The 11229-nt window shown below is 38.7% G+C and overlaps 1 pseudogene; it reads right to left on the bottom strand.

Annotated features, from left to right (window-relative positions):
* Window positions 1-10189: 10189 nt before the first annotated feature.
* Window positions 10190-10261, bottom strand: LOC121993390 (annotated as a pseudogene).
* Window positions 10262-11229: the final 968 nt, after the last annotated feature.

Genomic DNA, 11229 nt, shown 5'->3' with positions numbered 1-11229 from the left:
CATTTGATCAAGTAAGTCTACTTGGAGTTCAAGATTTAGATTGATTAGAGGATGACACGGTCTATGCCTCATATTTATCAATATAGATGTCTAGGATAGAATGACACTTGTCATATATTGTGAAGAGTCACAATTAGTAGTCACAAGGTGATATTGGATCTCAACATTCTTGTAACTTGGGTAGTAATGATGTGTTGCTAAATACCGCTCATTACTTATGCTTCTAAATGGGTTTAGAAGCATTGCCAACGTTACAAGAACCTATAGGGTCACACACAAAGGATAATTAGATGGAGATTAGGTTCATATGATGAACCAAGAGGATTAGATTCATGTGATGAATCAAATTGGATTAAGAGTAATCCTAATTGAACTAATTGAGTTGGACTCAAGTTGATTCATGTGTTCAATGAGTCTAATTTAGATTATGACTCATTGAATCAATTTAATTAAATGAATTAGATCCATTATATTAAATTGGCTTGAATCAAATGGTTGGATTTGATTAACCATGGGAGTTATAATGTCAAGTTTGACTTGACTTGAGAGGAAGAGGAAAAGTCAAGTTTGACTTGACTATATGCCACCTCATTTGTGAGTTGGCATTAAGTGGCCAATAATGGTGTTACACATCATCATGTTTAGCACATGTGTGTGCCACCTCATGGAGGTTACAAATCCCCTTTTTAATGGCCGGCCACATTAAATGGAATGGGGGTTACAATTGTGGCCGGCCACTTATGGTGGAATGATGAGTTAATTTTCATTCAAGCCAATTCATTCCATCTTCTTCCTCTCTTCTTGCTCTCCCTCTCCTCCTCCTTGGCCGAACCATCTAAGGTGCTAGCACACCTTTGTTTGGTCTTCTCCACCTAGTTTGTTCATGTGGATACTTCTAGAGGATCGTACACTTGACGATCTCGAGATCTGGCGAACCGTTGGACGAGCGGGATTGCGAAGGGCATTGTATCGAGGGTAAATTCCTTCTCCTAATGTAGATCTAGGCTTTAGTAAACTCGTACATGAAATTTTTTTTTATAAACTTTGAACGGATCCGGTGGCATGGGAGATTTGGGGTTTCCGCAACGCGAAAAAGCGGTTTTTGCGGCCAGAAAATCCCAACACTTTTTGCACTCTTCTTTCCCTGTAATGTATGCTAGTTCAATAAACCGAATAATAACCTATAAGACAAGTGTTAGCACAATCATACTGAGTAGCAATTAGATCGTGTCTCCTAGAGACCAGGATATAGTGAAGGTCTCAGTTTAGGGATCTAAAATGGACCTAAACTGGAATGCGTCCTCACTGAGTCACTCTCCTTCAGTGACTTACCTTTATTTATCAATTTACAGTCAGTTAACTATCCTCTTGACCCACCAAATCTTCATGCAAGTTGTCAGGTCCGCAGACCCAACTAGACTTCTGCCGACTGTCAGATCCCACAGACCCAACCAGACTTTCTGCCAGATATCAAGTCGACCTGTAGACCTATTTGGACTTCGCACCAGCTATCTGATCTCTCGTACCTAAATGGATTTTAGCCTGGTGTCAGGTCCTTCAAACCTGTTAATTTCTGCACACTTGGTAAAGTACTTAGTATAAAAATACATCTAACTTAACTCATTAGTCATTCATTAAAATCTGAGTTAGACCATTAGTACAAACTGTACCAACATACAATTAGTCCTTAAGCCGAGTGAACCAGGAAGTTGATGTTTAAGGGCTGCTAGATCTTAATGCAGCCAAGATTGAGGCTGGCTGGCCTTATGGGCAGGCCGAGATGAACCACTCACTTCACAACAGACCAACCACAAGGAACAACATACAGGTAAACTCATCCGGTCATAAAGTCGAATGAGTTTATATGTCCTCACCGAGTTACAATTTGGGATAGTAAGTCCTTAATTGAGCGAACTGAGAAAGATGTTTATGGATGACCAGATCTTAATATTGGTCCCCTGGCGACTAGCAAGAGGAGGGTGAATTGCCCTACACAATAAAAATAATCAAACACCTTTCTCAAACAATCGGGCTTCATAATTACACAATTAAAAGTAATAAATAGAATAATAAGAATGAGTACGAGACATATTGTTTACTTATTTGACAATCAAGGGATTGCTACTCCAAGGAAATTGAGCTCAGTAAGTTTATCTCCTTCTCGAACAAAATGTCGAAGGCAGAGAAGCCTCATACACGAGAATAACGCTAATAAAGTGAAAACAGAATAGAACTTTGAGTACCAAGTGTGTTGTCTCAACAACTGAGACAAAGACTCTATTTATAGTCTGTTGGTCGAGCTACTCGGGGCGCCTAGAATGGCTTCGAGTGCTTAGATGTGGATAAAACTTTATCTGTGTCACAACGGCTCGCCAATGATTGGTTTTTTCTTGTCTGAGCACTCAAATGAGCTGACCTACCCCACGTCTAGAGTGTGATCCCGGGGCGCCCTGGCTACCCTCGAGGGTCTGGGCTAGATAGTCAACATGTTTGTTGACTGTCCAGTCTTCCTCCCATTCTGGCTCTATTCGCTCTGGCTTTGTTTGCTTGGGCAATTTGGGTCATCTGGAATAGGGCTTACCCGAACCCTTTTTTCGGTCTTCTCCTCGAGCAATATTTCACTATGGCTCTCGTCCCTCAAAATGCAGCGCCCTCCCTTCTCATCCACCAGCTTACTCTTCCACAGCATCTCGTCTCTCGGACGCATCGAGCCAGTCGACTCTCTCCCGTGTCGTCCTTCTCACTAGCTGCATCTTTCGCTCGACTTCTTGTGCTCCTAAGTTCCTGCACACTTAGACACAAGTATCAAACCACAATATGACCTAACTTGACTTAGTTGATTACATCAAAACTACCATGAGGTACTTACAATCTATCCCTTTTTAATGTGAGCAACCCAAGTTAAGTTAAGATAAATAAAACACAAATAACAGTGAAATAGCAAGTATAAACTTTACAATTTATAACTAATGTAATGCAAAAGAAATGTATCCTTCTCCTAGACTTAGTTTCTAATTCTCTCCCTTTGATCACATTAAAAATAGGGGTAGGCTATGAAGTTGACTTGAAATAAATTTAAAACAAGATCTAAGGGATGCAAAAAATAGTGACTAAGACTTGGAAAAAATTTTAAAATTTATTCTCGAAATTCTAATTTTTGTGATTAAAAAGTAATTTTCAACAAAAATAATTTAAAAAATTATTTTATTTATTGAAAAATTCTAAAAAAATTTATAAGTGTTAAGCATGCATATCCAAAATAGTAATAAAATTTTCAAGAAAAACTAAAATTAATTTAAGCAGTAATAAATTATTTACTATAGAAAGATGAATTTTCCTTAAAAATGCTTAAAAATATATTTTAGGTTCAAAAAATCTTGAGAAATTTTCTATGACTATAGTAGAGTAAGTATTTTTACGGAAAGATTAAATTTTCAAAAATTAAGTGTTCTATAATTTTTAATATTAAAAATTAAAATTTAGATAAATAATTCATAGAAAATTAAACATTAGTCAAAATATTTTGAAAATATTTTATTGGAAAGTTTGAATGATAAAAATTTTAAAGAAGAAAAAAAATTTAATAATAAAAATTTTAAAGTTAAAAAAAATAAGTTTTAATTTTAAAAAAATTAACTTTAATTTAATTTACTTTGTTTAATTTTAATTTAATTTAATTTTGTTTTAATTTTAATTTATTTAATTTAATTTTAATTTATTTTATTTAATTTTAATTTAATTAATTTAATTTTAATTTATTTAATTTAATTTTAATTTATTAATTTAATTTTAATTTATTTAATTTAATTTATTTTATTTAATTTAATTTTAATTTAATTTAATTTTAATTTTATTTTATTTAATTTTAATTTAATCTAATTTAATTTAATTTTAATTTAATTTAATTTTAATTTAATTTAATTTTAATTTTAATTAATTTAATTTTAATTTAATTTAATTTTAATTTAAATTTAATTTAAATTTTTATTTATTTAATTTAAATTTAATTTAATTTAGTTTTAATTTAATTTTAATTTAATTTAAACTTACTTAGTCATCTCACCCGATCTATATTTTCAATGAGGGAATCCTATAATTTTGTGAGATAAATTTTGATTCAGTTTTGGAGTTTGTTTTTAACTTGTGTTAGATTCAGGTTTAGCTTTGGGTTCAACAAATAGGCGTTCTCTGGATAAACTTTTGGGCTATGGTGAGTCACTCGGACATCATTAAAGTAACCATGCCTTCGAGGTTTTCCAAATAGTCCTATCCACTGGACTTAGTACAAAACCTTGGTCTAACTGGTTATGATTCATAAAGGGTAGCTTCCGTCAGTTCCACTTAGTCAAATGCACCAGGTCGAAGCCATATCTTCCTAGACATGCATAGACTAAGTTTCCCTAACGTACTATCATCCAATATTTCACCAGTACCATTTTTCAAGTTAAACTTGAACCCTTTTTAACTAATCCTAGTTACCCTACCGGGTAGGTTGGTTAGGGTTACCCTGCCGAGTAGGTTAGTTTTGGAGGTGCCAGCTATTCTGGAGCCTTCCCCTGAATTAATTACCATTTAATTTAACTTTGTTCTCGGTTTATGTTTATTTCTTTTATAATTAAATTTCACTTGATGATAGTTTACATTTTGTTGAGTTTTAATATGTTTAGATTTTAACCCTTTTGGTTCAGGTTTGTATTCTGATTTATTTGATTTATTTGACTTTATATAATATATTTTATCTTTAGGGATGTAGTATTGATTAAGTTCTACTTGCGTGATTAAACACGCTTTCGGAACCCAAGCTTGTTTTGTTGGTTTGTGTTGGGTTATTAATGATTTAAAAGTTTTAGTTGAACTTGATTTGTAACCAAGTCCAGTTTTGTTGTAACTTGCTTTTTGATTGTTTAAAATTAAATCTAAGTTCTTTGACCTTGTTGTGAATTTTTCTAATATTTCTTTTAAATTATTAATTTCTAATTTTAGTGATAGATTCTCCTCCTCAAGTGTTAGATCTTGAGTTGGACTTGAGTTTTTTATTTGTTCCTTGAGGTCTTGATTTTCCTCGAGGAGTGACTTATTTTCATTTTCTATTTTTACTAATTTTTTATTTAAGCAGGAAATAATTTTAAAAAACTTTCTGTTTAGATTTCGGTATACCTCTTCGGAACCTTCGGAAACGAGTACGGACTCGTGGCTTGATTCGGGTTCAGACCCGTCTTCCGATTCATCCTCCGATTCTTCTTCACGGGCCATCAGCGCGAGGTAACTCTGGTTCTTTTGTTCTTCGGCTTCCGATTCGTCTGATGAAGTGTCGTCCCACGTCGCTTTGAGCGCTTTCTTTTTTATCAACTTTGGTTTGTCGTTCTTCAGTTTCGGGCACTCATTCTTGTAGTGGCCCTTTTTATTGCATCCGAAGCACGTTACGCTCCTTGGTTCGGGGGAGTTGATTTTCTGAAGGTCTTTCTTGCTGAAGCCTCTCTTTCTCCTGGTGAACATTTTCCTTACCAAGTTCACCAGGTGCTCTTCATCATCAGAGTCCTGGTCAGAATCTGCTTCAGGCTCAGGCTTGTTCTTCTTTTCTTTGGAGGGACTTGCAAACAAAGCAATTCCTTTCTCGGCACCGACGTTAGTTTGTTCGTGTAGTTCTAATCCACAAAACAACTCGTCTAATTTAAGTTTCGATAAATTCTTAGAAATTTTATAGGCATCTACGATAGATGCCCACAAAATATTACGTGGAAATGCGTTTAATGCATACCTTATCAAATCTCGGTTCTCCATTTGGTGGCCGATGGCGTGGAGCCCATTGAGGATGCCCTTGATCCTCGCGTGAAGTTGACTTGTAGTTTCTCCTTCCTGCATTTTAATATTAAATATTTTATTTAATAATAAGTCTCGTTTTGTTACCTTAGCGTCGCTCGTTCCTTCGTGCAACTCGATCAGTTTGTCCCACAGTTCTTTGGCATTCTTATGTAGTCCGACCCGGTTTAGTTCTTCTCTGGTCAATCCACACTATAGGGTGTTGATTGCTTTGTTTTCTGTTGACGCCTTCTTCTTTAGGTCTGACGTCCAATCTTCTGGATCCAGTAGATTTCCGGAACTGTCTACTGGTATTTTATAGGGTCTGGTGATGCTCATCCACTGGTCGAAGTCCGTTTTGAGATAGACTTCCATTCTCTTCTTCCAATACGGGAAGTCATCCCCATTGAAGAGGGGAGGACGCACTGTGCTGAATCCTTCAAGCTGTGACATTTTAGTCCTGTACACAAGTAAACAAAATAGACAAAAAGTCCCAAGACTCAGTCTTGGATTAGTAGTGCGGGAAGAATTAAAACTAGTAGAAAGATCTAGTTTGGTGTTGCACCAATTTAGATTTAATTGCCAAAAAAAACGTTCCACAAGGGCAATGATATTAATCGTAAAAATGAAAGCCGAAAAAAAACTAAAAAAATATTTTACCCCCTTTTCTGATTGGTGGTTGCACCAAATCAGAGTGGTATCTGCTCTGATACCACTTATTGGATCGTGATGTTTCGATAGAGGGGGGGGGTGAATATCGATTAAAACTTTCATTCGAAAAGAGTTAAGCGCACAGCAAAAATAGAGAAAAGATAAAGTAAGAAATCAAGGCAAGGTTAACACAGTTCGGTTTTACTTGGTTCGGAGCCTGTGTCGACTCCTACTCCAAGGCCCGCACTCGTTGAGTGTTTTCGTTGGGCAATCCACTAGCAGTTCGAATATTTGATTACAGAAAGTTTAAGTACAGAAGTGCTAATGAAAAATAAAACAAAGCTTATACCGACAAAGGAGGAATTAAAAGAACAGGAGCGAGTTGTCGGAGCTTCGTTAGCGTCGCAGGAGTGTAGAGCAGCAGGGCAAGCAGTAGAAGATCTCTTTCTCAATTGTTGTTCTGAAGCTCCCCTCTGACCCTCCTTTTATATGAGGCTCGGGGCGCCCCGGATCCCTTCTGGGCGCCCTGGTGAGAAGTGGCAGGTCCAATCAACGAGCTTCACATGGCGATGCGCGATCTGGATAAAAATCACCTCCCGGGCGCTCGGATCCCTTCCGGGCGCCCGGACCTCCGGGCGCTCGGACCACCTTTCTCCAGAAACTAGCTTTCCTGCAAGACAAGGTTAGTCCGAAGTGAATAGATAGTGTATATCCTGCAAAACAGAGTGTTAGCACAGTTCATAGGTTTGACATAAAAAGTATGACTTAGATTCCGTCTTTCCGAGACCGGAATCTAGTCACGATCTTGACTTAGAGATCCGAAATGAATCTAAGCCGGATCGACGCCTAATGTTCCCTTCCCAGGAACGCATCCTCACATTCACTCCCTTCCAGTGACTTACCTTCACATACCTGCCAGACGTCCGGTCAGCCCTTCGACCCATCTGGACTTCTTGCCAAGCGTCTGGTCAGCCCGTCGACCCGCTTGGACTTCTCGCCAGCTATCTGGTCAGCCCGTCGACCTAGCTGGACTTCTTGCCAGACATCCGGTCAGCCCGTCGACCTGTCTAGACTTCGTCTGCACACTCGGTCAGAGTGTTAGATCACAACAAACCTAACTTAATCTGATTTATCATTCATCAAAACCCGAGTTAGACCGTTAGTGCTAACTGCACCAATAGGAATATCGGGCGACTGAACCACAGTTAGGAGTATTACAATTACCAGGCGAGCCACTTTGACCGCTCGAACAAACACAACCCGAGATAACAACTGCCCGGCAACAGGAGAATCACAACAATGCCGCCCGAGGTAATATCAATATGATAACGGGCAGACCTTCCGATGGTGATTCAAATCGGGCGAGAAAATCGCATGGCCGATGATTACAGATCCATGCAGTAGGATGTAGCAAAGAGAGAGTAGTAGGACCGGAGATTAGTTTCGGTCCCAAAGATCTGGAAGGGGTAGTGATGTGCATAAATGTTATGATTGTTTATGTATGTTTTAACGCACATTCACTTACTTTATACGTATATATTTTTTGCATGATCGCCTCTTTTATCATGTACTCATTATATATACTCTTTTGTTTGGATATCTGCTCCTTGTTTGGTTTTGTGATGATAGGGACAACTTTCGAAGAAAAAATAGCAATTGTCGACGCACCGAAACGAGCCAGAGAACACGATCGTGTAACCTCGCACGACCGTGTGGCCAAACAGGAGAGGAGAAATACACGACCGTGCAACTCTTACACGACCGTGCGACCAACCCAGAGGCAGATCAGAGCATGGTCGTGCATACTTGCACGGTCGTGCCCCCTACGACCAAAGCCAAACAAGGAATGACCGTGTAACCCTGCATGGCCGTGACCCAGGAACCGAGCCCGAAGCTCACATGGTCATGCCAATTGGCACGACTGTACAGTGCGGGCAGAGATAATAAAGGGCATGACTGTGCCATTCTTACACAGTCGTGCCGCCGCAACCACGCCCTAGCCTATAAAAGGATTTTAACCCTTTTCTTCAAGGGGGGAGAGCCGGGAAGTGAGCCATCAGAGAGAGAATCGACTTGGTGCTATTCCATGCCATCCAAGACCTCCGTCCAGCGATCCTTCATCACCACATCAACTCCAAAAGCAAAGGATTGGATCCGAAGATCACTCGTCGTCATTGGATAAGCATCTTTTCTCTTCCTCTCTTCTTGTTTGAGAATTGTATGCTTAACATTATGTCTTCGGATTTTTCTCCGCTGTCTATGGAGTAGATTCCTTGTTCTAGGATAAGGGAGTAGTTGTGGATTGGTTTGATGTAAGACTCATACTTTTGCCTCTATTTCATTGGATGATTTCGCTTGCTTTGTTTCGACTACTCCATCTCTATATCGTGTTACTTGATTGTATAGGAATTGTCTATCTCGTAGAGAGAATATCCTAGATCGTACACCCGAGGGGCCCTAGTGACAGGGGTAACCCGTTCACAGACATCTAGGGTACTTCATTGAAAGGAGAGATAACTCCTCCATAAAGAAGTAAGAGACCAAACTAAGCTCCTTATCTGTATCCTTAGTGACACCAATTAGAGTAGTGCTCTTGTGATCTACCGTGGTGCCCTAGTAAGAGGGGTTAACCATAACAGGATTTCATAGAGATCTTCTTTATTTGGTACCTAAGAATAGATACTTCAGCTTCCGACGAATGCATGTTGATGGACAATGAGTAAAGGATAGAATGTGATACATCAATACCACTACAATGAAACCGAACTCCTAGGACTCTTCATAAACCAAGTCTATTACTTCTTCTTTGCTAGTTCTCGTTTCCATTTCCAAACCCCTTTTCTTTAGATAACTTACAACCATCAGTAGTTTAGCTAATCCTAAGTGAGCCATCGCTAGTGCTTATAACCAGTTCTCGTGGGATCGATAATCTTTATTACTGACGACGAATCTGTGCACTTTCGGAATCGTAACAAGTTTTTGGCGTCGTTGCCGGGGACTGCGTTTATAACATTAGTGATAATCATATTAGATTATACTAGACTTTGTTTTTTTCCTTTATCTTTTCTTTTTCTAATATTTTGCACTTAGAGATAAATAGTTTTATTTTTGTTTCTCTTTATTTTCTGTGTTCTTATTAAAAAGCCTAAAAAATATATAATATTATTTCACTCTCTTCTTTACTATATTTCATATTTTGTTTTTACATGCGAAGAGCTAATATTTCAAGGCAACTTCTACTATTCAATCCGGAGATCGATAGGACTTTCTTGAGAAGAAGAAGCCTTCAAAAAGCATTTCAAGTAGTACAAGAATTTTTAGAGATGGCTGATAAACTGTTGAAGGATTACGCAACACCTTATGCACGAGGGGTTCGGTCTAGCATCACTCGATCGCCAATTGAAGCCAACAATTTTGAAATCAAGCCTGCAGTAATTCTCATGGTTCAGCATAATCAATTTGGAGGAGGATCGCACGATGATCCAAACCACCACCACTTAGAGCTTTTCTACGAGATTTGTGGTACCATGAAAGTGAATGGGGTCCCTCCAGAATTAGTAAGATTGCTTTTTTTTCCTTTTCAGATTTCCCTGAAAGACAGAGCCAAGCAGTGGCTAAATTCCCTTCCAACAAACAACATATCATCTTGGGAGCAGTGTGAGCAGAAATTTCTGGACAAGTTCTACCCACCGAGCAAAACTGCCCACATGAGGAACTTGATTGCAAGCTTCAAACAGATAGACTCAGAATTATTATTTGAAGCTTGGGACAAATTCAAAAGTATGCTGAGACAGTGCCCCCATCATGGCCTTAAGAAATGGTTGGTTCTACACACCTTCTACATGGAATCAACTATTACACGAAGTTATCCCTCGACTCTACAGTAGGAGGAGCACTAATGAACAAGAGCCTTGATGAAGCTGAAGAGATCATAAAGAATGTGGCACAGAACCACCATCAGTGGGCAACTGAAATATCTAGTGGTTCTTTCTTAGGGAATCCAATAAAGGTATCAGGAAAATTCAACGTAGATGCAGTCACACTCATGTCTGCGAAGCTGGATGCTTTGACCAAGAAGTTTGAGTCCATGGGAAACAACACGACCAATGTAATAGTTTATGTTTGCGAAACTTGCGGAAGTACGGATCATACTCAAGATACTTGCCCCCTAGGGCCAATACAAGCACAGATAAACCAACTTGAGTAATGCGATGCAATAGTCAGTTACAACCGGGAGCAAAATAATCCGTACTCCAACACATACAATTCAGGATGGTGGAATCACCCAAATTTCTCATACCAGAATAACCAGGACCAAGGGCCAGCAAAATAAAGTTGTCAACCTGGGCAACTGAGCTACCCATCTAGATAACAGACTTATCAACAACAACCTTCACAGCTGTCCAAAATCGAAAAGATGCTTGAAGAAGCTCTCTCTGAGCAAAAAGAGATGAAGAATGAGATCAAGCAGTTGACTCAAAGAATGAAAAATTTAGAAAAACATCAGAAGATGCAAGACAACTAGATAGCCCAATCTTTTTCAAGAACACAGGGAACATTTCTAGAAAAGCCTGATATAAACCCCGTAGAACACTGCAACCACATCGAGCTGAGGAGCGGACGAACTTTGGGAGACCCCCAAATCACTATTCAGAAAGGACCTGACTCAGAGGAAGAACCCTCTCCCCCACTGCCCGATCAGATCCAGAACAGGGATGGAGAGGAGATCACCAAGAAAGTTGAAGGAACTCTTCAAATTCCCCCATAAACTCAGACAAT

Source organism: Zingiber officinale, chromosome 6B, assembly GCF_018446385.1.
Source record: "Zingiber officinale cultivar Zhangliang chromosome 6B, Zo_v1.1, whole genome shotgun sequence".
NCBI classification, from domain to species: domain Eukaryota; kingdom Viridiplantae; phylum Streptophyta; class Magnoliopsida; order Zingiberales; family Zingiberaceae; genus Zingiber; species Zingiber officinale.
This window is presented reverse-complemented; position numbering and strand designations above follow the sequence as displayed.